This window comes from Sodiomyces alkalinus, assembly GCF_003711515.1.
Source record: "Sodiomyces alkalinus F11 unplaced genomic scaffold SODALscaffold_15, whole genome shotgun sequence".
Classification (NCBI taxonomy): Eukaryota; Fungi; Ascomycota; class Sordariomycetes; order Glomerellales; family Plectosphaerellaceae; genus Sodiomyces; species Sodiomyces alkalinus.
The window spans coordinates 92,067-101,888 of record NW_021167093.1 but is presented as its reverse complement, the minus strand read 5'-3'; positions in this window follow the sequence as shown (position 1 = coordinate 101,888).

Here is a 9,822-nt window from a genome sequence, read left to right as displayed (position 1 = left end):
ATAAAGACTATAACGAATACGTCCTCGTAGTGCTCATAACCCTATAAAAACTGTAGGACTAGTTATCTAGATAGTAAGAGCTATTAGTACGCCTTAGAAAGGTCTAATTAAGGTCCGTAACGTATATCTGGATAGCAGACTTCTATAGAGGTATACGTTTAATCGCTAGTCGCGATTAGACTAAAGCTAGTGGACGCTTTTTAGATAAGAAAGTATTACTCCCCGAATAACTTTACACCCTTAGTTAACGATATATCGAGACTAGACTTAAAGACTGAGGAAAACGCGGTAGCCACTACGCTATAGTATTTCTGGCACTATATACTAGAAGCGAAAAGGGCGAGGATACCTTAAATACCACGACGAAGCCTAAGAAGGGTAGCCGTGGGAAGAATAAAGCTCAGAATCCTGCATCTACGCCTTCTATTACTTTAGCTAACCGTTCCTTTTCTAAACGCCGCTAATCTACCCTATAGAAAGGCTAGATATACCGCGTATACATAATGCCTAGCCATGATATTAACGCCTACTTCTATCTATTACTAGATACGGTATATAACGACTAGATGGCCTTCGAAAGCACTAAAAGAACTGTCTAACGGATTCTTAAATACGACCCTATACTACGCACGGAAGTGGAAGAACTACGCGCCGTAAAGAAGGTAAAGAAGGATATAAGCCGGGACTCTGTATAGCTTAAAGAGGCGTGACTCGAATATAGTAGCGTCCGTAGCGGCGTCTCCCACGCTACTACCTTTATAGCGGATACTACTACTAGCTACCTTCTTCGAGCCTCTACTATCCTTGATTCCGGCGCTACAATTTATATTTTTAATGATTTTTCCCGTTTTTTCTGATGTTATACCCGTTATATAGGGAGATTATATAGTCATAGGTAGTTTGTCCCTGCCTATTAAAAGTTACGGTAATGTTACGGGTTAACCCCGATATAGAGGATCCGGCTATACTCCGGATCTTCCTGACCACGCGCTTAGTTAACGGACCTATATCGCTAAGTTATCGCTACCTTATAGCTAGCCTAGCGCTATAGACTTTTCTCCTTTTCCTTCTTCCTTCCTTAGTTTTAGATAATCTATTATTACGACCTCATTTAGTACCACGACCTATAACTAATCGTTTATATATCTAGAACTTAGCGATACCCACGCGCTACGCTAGCGATAGATTAGGATCCTAACGCTACCGCCTAGTAACCTATTAGAATTAAATAGGTCGTAGAGTAGACGAATTAACGGTTCGAAGAAAACGACCGAGCCCTAAATATAAGGCTAAGCCCTCTCTATAAATAATATACCGATATTAACTTAAGGCTCGCTCCGATATAAGAATATTACTCGGAAAAACGCTAGTTTATAGACCGATAACACGCGAGAGAAGAAGCCGACGAGCGATAACGCTAGTTAGTCAAATAGCTTATAGCCCGGCTCCTAGGATCGCCTACCCCGTAGAACCTAACGCCGCTTCACCTAAATATCCTGGCTCCCTTTTAGACCCCGATAATTCTTATACTAGTAGAGTCTACCCTATTACTGGTTTTATCGTCTATATTATAGCCGATAATAATAGTAGTCGCCCCGACCTTAACGGCGATACCCCGTAAAACCGTCGATAGCCCGGCGAAGTTCTTAGGGAAGCGAGAATACTATAGCGCGTAGGCCTACACGATACGGCAGAAGCTTATAATTAATAACGATTTATTCTAGAATAATATATAAGCTTAGTACACGATCTATAATTACCTAGGGCCCGAAGTATAATAGGTCGTATCGGCCTTCTATAAAAGCGATAGGCCGGGTAAGCTTATAGATCCTAATAACTTTATAGCATATCTTAATCGTACCTACCTTAACCCTATAGAATAATCACGGGCCGCTTAAGCCTTACGTATAATTTATTAACGAACCGATAAGTTATTTACCGCCTTCCTGCCCCGTTTTAAAAGATAGATCGCCTTTACGGGCGGTACCGAATAGGAAGCCACCGTATAGATCTTATTCCTTAAAGGAGTAATCACTTCACGACTTAGGGATAAACTTATCTCCGCCCGAATCCCTACTAACTACTATACTATATAGGTTAACGGCGTGTAAGAGATTACTAGGAAACTTAAAGGCTATTAGTTTAAATAAAACTACGATAAATAAGCTTAAGACTATATAACCGCGAAGAAGGATACCGATAGTAATACGAAGATAGGCGGAGTAAACCGTATTAGCGATAGGAAGGCAAAATAAAAGACTCGGATATACTATAACTATAATAAGAAGGGGTATATCGCTTAGAACTATAAAAAGCTAAAAGAAAACTAAGATATAGTCCGGAAAGTTAAGGAGACTCGTATAAAAGATCGCGATAAGAGCGGAGATAAATCGATTAGCGAGGATAACTTTGAAAAAGAGTAGCTTTAACGCGAAAACGGGGGTTAAAGCCGATAGCCGTGATACGGCGGGAGTAGGAGGCGTTTAAAGTACCTGCTAGTAATAACCTAGTATTTATAGTAGCTAGAGTAAATAAATAGCGTATCCTCGCTATTATTAATATTAGTTACGACTATTATACTACTATAGGTAAATAGTTTACCTAAAAACTCTCATTACCGTTAGTCGATAAGATAAATCGACTACTAAATAGCTTCTCGGAAGCTACCGGGACTATTAATAGCGCGGGGATCGCCGTCTATAAGCTTAAGATCGGCGGTTACCCGTAAAGAATATTCGTATATATAGTGTTCGGGCTTAACTAAGACGTATTCCTCGGGAAGCCCTGGATAGAATAAAATAATATAATATACTACGCTAAAGATAAACGGCTTTACCACGGAGTAGCCGGATTAAATATATACCTTTATCACGAAAAAGAACCTACCGGAGTATAAGTTATCCGCGACGCCTATTTAGTTATAGGATCTATATTCACGGGTATTATTCGACGACTACGATAGAAGGGTAAGGAAGTCTTAATCTAGGGAGTAAGCCTAAGGGATATCGAAAAAGCGTTATATAAGAAATAACTAGTAGACCCGAAGGACTTTATACCCGAAGAGTTATTACGAGAATTCGGTGACTTATTCGCGCCCGATAAGACTAATTAATTACCGCTATTCTAATTAGGGGTTAATTACGAGGTAAACCTTATACCCGGAAACGACGGTAAAGAACTATCGCTTCCTTAAGGGCCGCTTTATAATATATCGAGAGAAGAACTCTTAGTATTACGGAAAATACTTACTGACCTAATAGATAAAGGATTTATCCGTGTTAGTGGTTTAGAAGCCGCGGCTCCTATCCTTTATGAAAGCTAGGCGGAGGGCTTCGATTTTATTACGACTATTAAGTGTTAAACACGATTACTAAGCGAGACTATTATCTATTTTCCCTAATCGCTAAAACACTATAAAACCTAAGCTAAGTAAAATAGTTTATAAAGCCTAACGTAGTCGCCGCCTTTTATAAGATTAGGATAGCCTTAGGATATAAATATAAGACCGCGTTCCGAACTCGGTTTAGGCTCTTCGAATAGCTTATCTACCCGTTTGGTCTAAGGAAGGCTTCCGCGACTTTTTAATAATATATTAATAAAATACTATAGCGCTTCCTAGATAGTTTTATTACCGTTTATATCGACGATATCCTAGTCTATTTAGTAGGAGTTAGGCCGATTATAAGGCGAAGGTAAAGTAGGTACTCCGCGTACTCGCGGACGCCGGCCTAAATCTAAATCCGTTAAAGTACGAGGTTAGCGTGAAGACCGTAAAGTACTTAGGATTTATAATCACCGCGGGGAAAGGCGTATTTTACGACCTTGAGAAGTTATAAGCTATTCGCGAGTAGGAAGCGCCTATAACGGTTAAGGGCGTGCGAAGCTTCTTAGGGTTTATAAATTATTATCGAATTTTTATTAAGGATTTTTCTGGGATCTTGGCCCCGTTAATAGTATTAACTAAGAAAGACTATACCTTTTAATAGGGTCTTAAGGAAGAAGCGGCCTTTCGCGAGCTAAAGGCGAGGTTCTAAGAAGGACCGATACTACGATAGTAGGACCTAGTAAATAAGATATTTATTAAAATAGACTACTTAGGGTTTAACCTTAGGGGTAGCCGAATATAAGAAGACGCGGACGGAAATCGTTATATAGTTATATACTACTTTTATAAACTTAATAGAGCGGAATATAATTACCTAATCTATAATAAGGAAATACTAACGATTATAAGTTATTTAATAATGTAGCGGGCTAAGCTTATTAATTATAGGCAGTTTATAGTCGTCTCCGACTATAAGGCCCTTCAATACTTTATAATAAAGGGAACGCTTACTAAGCGATAAAGCCGATAGGCCGGCGAGCTTATATAGTTCGACTTTATACTTAAGTATCAGAAGGGAAAGGATAACGCGATAGCGGATACCCTCTCGCGTTAATAGTAAGATAAGCCCTAAAATATAACGGATAAACGGGAATAATCTTATTATATTTAATTAATTCCTGATACCGCGATTTTACCTAGCGTTCGCTATATTAATAGCGGTTAATTAATCGTCGAGACGGACTAAAAGCTATAGCGACAATAGGATAAAACACTTATAACCGATAAATAATATTAAGGAGCCTTGTCTATAATCGCTAAAGAAGAATAATAGTTCTTACTATTATTAGAATTAAAGCTATAAATAGCCGAGTGCTTTGTCTTTACGACTAGGTTACTACTATTCCGCGACTGAATTTAGGTACCCGGGTCTATTAAAGGGTTAATATTATAAGGGAGAATTATTTAATTAATTTACGATTTAGTAGTTAGAGGATACCCTGGACGCGAAAATACTATCGCCTTAGTAACGCGTCGCTTTTTTTAGCCAAGAATAAATAAGGATATCCGACGATTTATCCGGAACTACGATATCTACGGAAAGGGGTATATATAGAGAAATATAAAATAAGACCTTTTACGCCCCTTCCCGGTACTAGAATAAATACAGAGCGACCTATTAATAGATTTTATAACGGACCTACTACTAGCCGGCGAGAAAAAGGCGCGCTACCTTTAAGTTATTATAAACCGTCTAACTACGGCGGTAATATTAGAAGCGATAAAGATAATAGAAACCGAAGCTTACGCGGAATAATTCCTATACTATTACTTCCGGTTTTACGGAATACTTAGGTTAATTATTAGCGACCGAGGCTCGAATTAGATAAGCAGGTTCTAGAAGCACTTTTACGAGCTTAAACGGATATCGTGTAAGCTTAGTATAATATATTACCCCTAGACTAATAGAGTAATAGAGCGTATAAACTAAGAAGTATAAGCTTATTTACGAGCCTTTATCTATTATACTTAGGACGACTAGAATCGCTTATTACCCGTAGTATAATTAGCCCTAAATAACCGCGAGAGCTCCGCGACAGGGTTTAGTCCTTTTTTCTCAGAATATAGCTACCACGTTAATCCGATCTAGATAACCGAAAAGCCCCTTTCGGAACCTAGAGTATTAGCGGCCTATAACCTATTACGCCGTTTATAGGAAGCGACTAAGTTCGCTTAGGCCGCGATCATATCGATGTAGCTTAGAAATAAGGAGTCTACTAACTAATATTATATACCGGCTAAGCGTTTTAAGGTTAATGACTTAGTCTAGCTATCGTTAGCTAACTATTCGACTCCGCGATTATTATAAAAGCTCGACTAGCTTTATCGTAAATACCGAGTTATAAATATAATTAGCGTATACGTAGTTAAGCTCGCCGTGCTATCGTAGATTTACCCTTAATTCCACGTAGACTTATTATATCGCGCGGGCGATAACCCTTTTCCGGGATAGGTAGTAGAGGACCCTTAACTACCGCCTATTCGAGAAGTAACCGATAATAAAGAATAGGAAGTTAAGAAAATCCTTTACGCGAGGATAAAGAGGCGAGGTAGGGGATTAAGATATAAAGTACTAGTATAATAGGTAGGATACTATAAGCCTATATAGGAACCTCTGGAACTAGTAGCGTAAATACGGGCACTCGATAAGTTTAAAGGGAAATTCGGCTTAGTAGTAATAAATAATAGCCTATTAGATACCTTTACGCTATCACGATATAGGAACCGATATATAAATAATCGTATTATAATAATCAAAAGGGAGTAAAAGTCGGATTTAGTTTAGGCCGGATAGGCCCCGCGCCTTAGCTATACTTAATATAAGCCTAGATCGATATCCTTAGCCTTAAAATCGTTATCCTCGGGATTATCGATTTCCGTAAAAGTCTTACCTTTATCGCCCCGCTATAGGTTAAAGTCCGTCTCCTTAACCTTATCGTTATCTTTATCGTCGTTCGTATCGGGGATTAGAACCGTATTAGCGATAGTTATACCTATAAGCGTAGAAGCCCGCCTATACTCCGCGTATTATTAGAATTCGAAGATTACGATATTAGCGCGACTAAGTACGAGTATCTCCCTAAATAGCTGAGTATACTCCTTTAGCTCTATAAGACTAAGGCGTTTAAAGTCTTTATCCGATAATATCGACCCCGATAAGAGAGTAGGAGTAATAGGATATATTTTTTTTTCTGCTACGATATTAGGAGGGATTAGGCCCGAAACTATTACCTTATCTATAACCTTATAAGGAGGAGATAAGGCTAGCTATTCCGCCTTAATAGCGACCTCCTTTAAAGGCGATACGTTTAGTCCCGACGCTATCTTTTTTACGACCTCTAAGGGAGGAGAAAAGACTAGTGTAACTACCTCGCTAATAACCTTTATTACCAGAGGAAATATAGCTAGTTTAGCTACCTTATTAACGACCTGAGGAAGAGGTAATAAGGCTAACTACGGTATTACTGCTTCTTAGACCTCCTAGGGAAGAGAAAGAGCTAGCGCAATTACTATACCGGGCGCCTCCACGGGATATATAGCTATAGGTAATATCACCGTTATCGTTTCCTTAGCTATAAGGGTATTCTAGAATACCGCGTAGGCGTTAAGATACGGTTTCTACTCCTAAAAGAAGAATTAGCGATACTATCACGACCTCTTAAGGGGAGGAAGTCTTATAGGGGCGTTCTTATTATCGTCGTTAATAAGGGTAGCCGTCTTAAATAACCTCTACGCGTAGCCTTTAAGGTGCGCTAGGAGAGGAGTATACCGGTGTATTTTCGTAAAGTATACGTAGTATTTCTTCCCCTGACTAATCTAGCTATAATAAAGGCGCTTATACTTCTTATCGGCGACGTCGTGTGTATAAGGGAGGCACGGCTTAGCACGAATACTACTGGGAGGGTGCTTAGGAGGCCGACTACCCGCCGATTTCTTTTTCTTAGGCGGCGGTAAAGGCGATAATACGAACTATTATACGGTTAGTATCGCCTTAAGACGTAAGAGCGTTATACCTATATTATCGTCGGCGGTATACTTACTACTATTATTACCCTTATTATCGCTAGGGGCTAGCGCCGTCTATAAAAACGATATAAGTTAGTAAAGGGTTCCTAACGAAAAGATCGCGAGCAAGAGATAGCTTACCTTAAACGGGGAACTCTTAAACTAGCCGAGTATTATTATTTTATTTAAGAATAGGCGATATTAAAGGAATCGTCGCTATAAGGAAGAAGAGCACGTACGTAACCGCTATTACTATTATTATTATTATTAAAGGTAGGGAGGGGAATAGAGGAAAAGAGGGCCTATAAGGAAAACAGGGCCGATATATCTACGGATAGTATCTACCCGAGGGTAGCCTACGTTACTATTTCGGGTATATAAATAAAGGTTAGCAGGCTACCTAAGATTTCTTTAATATTAAGGTAAGGGCGAGGTAAGATAAAAAGACACGACTATTCCTTTATCACCACGATATAAGGGGGAGCCGAACTATAACGGTAACGCGCCGTCACATAACCCCCGGAGGGAGAGGGGGGGGATAGTATTACGGGTTAACCCAGATATAGAGGATCCGGCTATACTCCGGATCTTCCTAACTACGCGCTTAGTTAACGGACCTATGTCGCTAAGTCATCGCTACCTTATAGCTAGCCTAACGCTATAGACTTTCCTCCTTTTCCTTCTTCCTTCCTTAGTTCTAGATAATCTATTATTACGACCTTACTTAGTACCACGACCTATAACTAGTCGTTCACAAGTAACGTGACCGTGAGATTAAACAGACTAATAGGAGGCCTCGATTTCAGGCTCTTAAATATCGTATACTACGAAGATTTTGTCTATAATTTAATCTCTAACTAAAGCCTATATCTTCGAGGATATTAGTAGGATTAGAAGCCACTAAATAACTGCCTTCGACGTTCTGATAGATCTATACTATACTAGCTAAGTCACCGCTTCGATTAAATCGTGGTTAAATACATGCCCTCTAACTAATTTACGGCTGCTTTTCTAGGCTCTTCTTCGTCGTCTTCCACCCGAAAGGCCGTCTGTAAATCGACGATACGGTATCTAAGCACTATGGAGGGTATCTTGTAGTATCTACGGCTAGGGCACGCTGGCCCTAAACCACTTTAGCACCTAGAGAAGCAGACGCAGGGGGCTAAAATAAAGGGACTAATAACTATCGACTAACAGGCCTATGAGGTTATAAAGATAAAGCGGTATATTAGCAGGCACCCTCATAATATACCTGCTTCCGTAGGGGAATAGTGGGCAATTAATTTCACGGATTTTAACTGAATATCCGATAGGGACTTGCCGTTTATATTTTTCACCGACAGTTATAGTGGTTTTACGGCCACCTAGATTATAAAGAGTAAGCTAGTAATGCATATCCTCATAATAATTAAGGAATTCCTCGCCTAGGTAGACTATTAATTAGACTATAAGGTACGCGTTTTCGAATCTAATAACAAGCTAACTTAATCCTACGATATCACCTAAATCCTACGTCAAGAGGGCATCCTTTTAGAGGTCTTTACTGCTAATACTTAAACGTAGAATAGGGGTGCTAAATAGACTGTTACTATAGTTATTTTAAAGGGTCGCGTAATAAATATCCACGCTAAGCTACCCCCGTTTATATAGCCTAAGGCTATTCTAATAGTAGTATACGATTATAACCGCACGCTATAAAGGTAGTAAAAGGATTAAAAAACGCTATATAAGGTTCTCTTTAAAAGGAAGCCGATTTTATTATACCTTGGAGCCTATATTCACTAAGTACTCGCTAGTCTACTTAATATCTACTATATTATATACCTTGATAATGTCCTAATCTACTCCCGTATTAAGGAGGAATATATAAAGCACCTATAATAAGTCCTTAAAATGTTATAGAATTACTAACTATATGCTAAACTATTAAAATACTCATTTTATAAGGACCGGGTAGACTTCCTAGGATTTATATTAAGCTATAAGGGTAATACGATAAATCTAAAAAAGGTATAAGTAGTAGCCGACTAGCCGGCGCTAGAATCTTTTAGGGATATATAAGTCTTCCTAGAATTCCCAAATTTCTATAGTAGATTTATTAAGGGGTACTCGAAGGTTATAATACACCTATCCGCGCTATTAAAGGGTAATAAGGCTAGCGTAAAGAAAAGACTATTTTATTTTCCGCTAGAGGCTTAAGAAGCCTTTAAAAGATTAAAGGTCGCTTTTAGCTCAGCGTCTATCCTAGGCTATTAGAACCCTATACTGGATTCTAGAGTTAAGATAAACGTGTCGGATAAAATAGTATCCGGAATTTTAAGTTAGAAATACGACTTATAGTAACGACTAATCGCCTCTTACTCATGGAAGCTTACCGATATAAAGTAATAGTAAGCTATAGGATAATAGGAGTTATTAGCTATCGTGGAAAG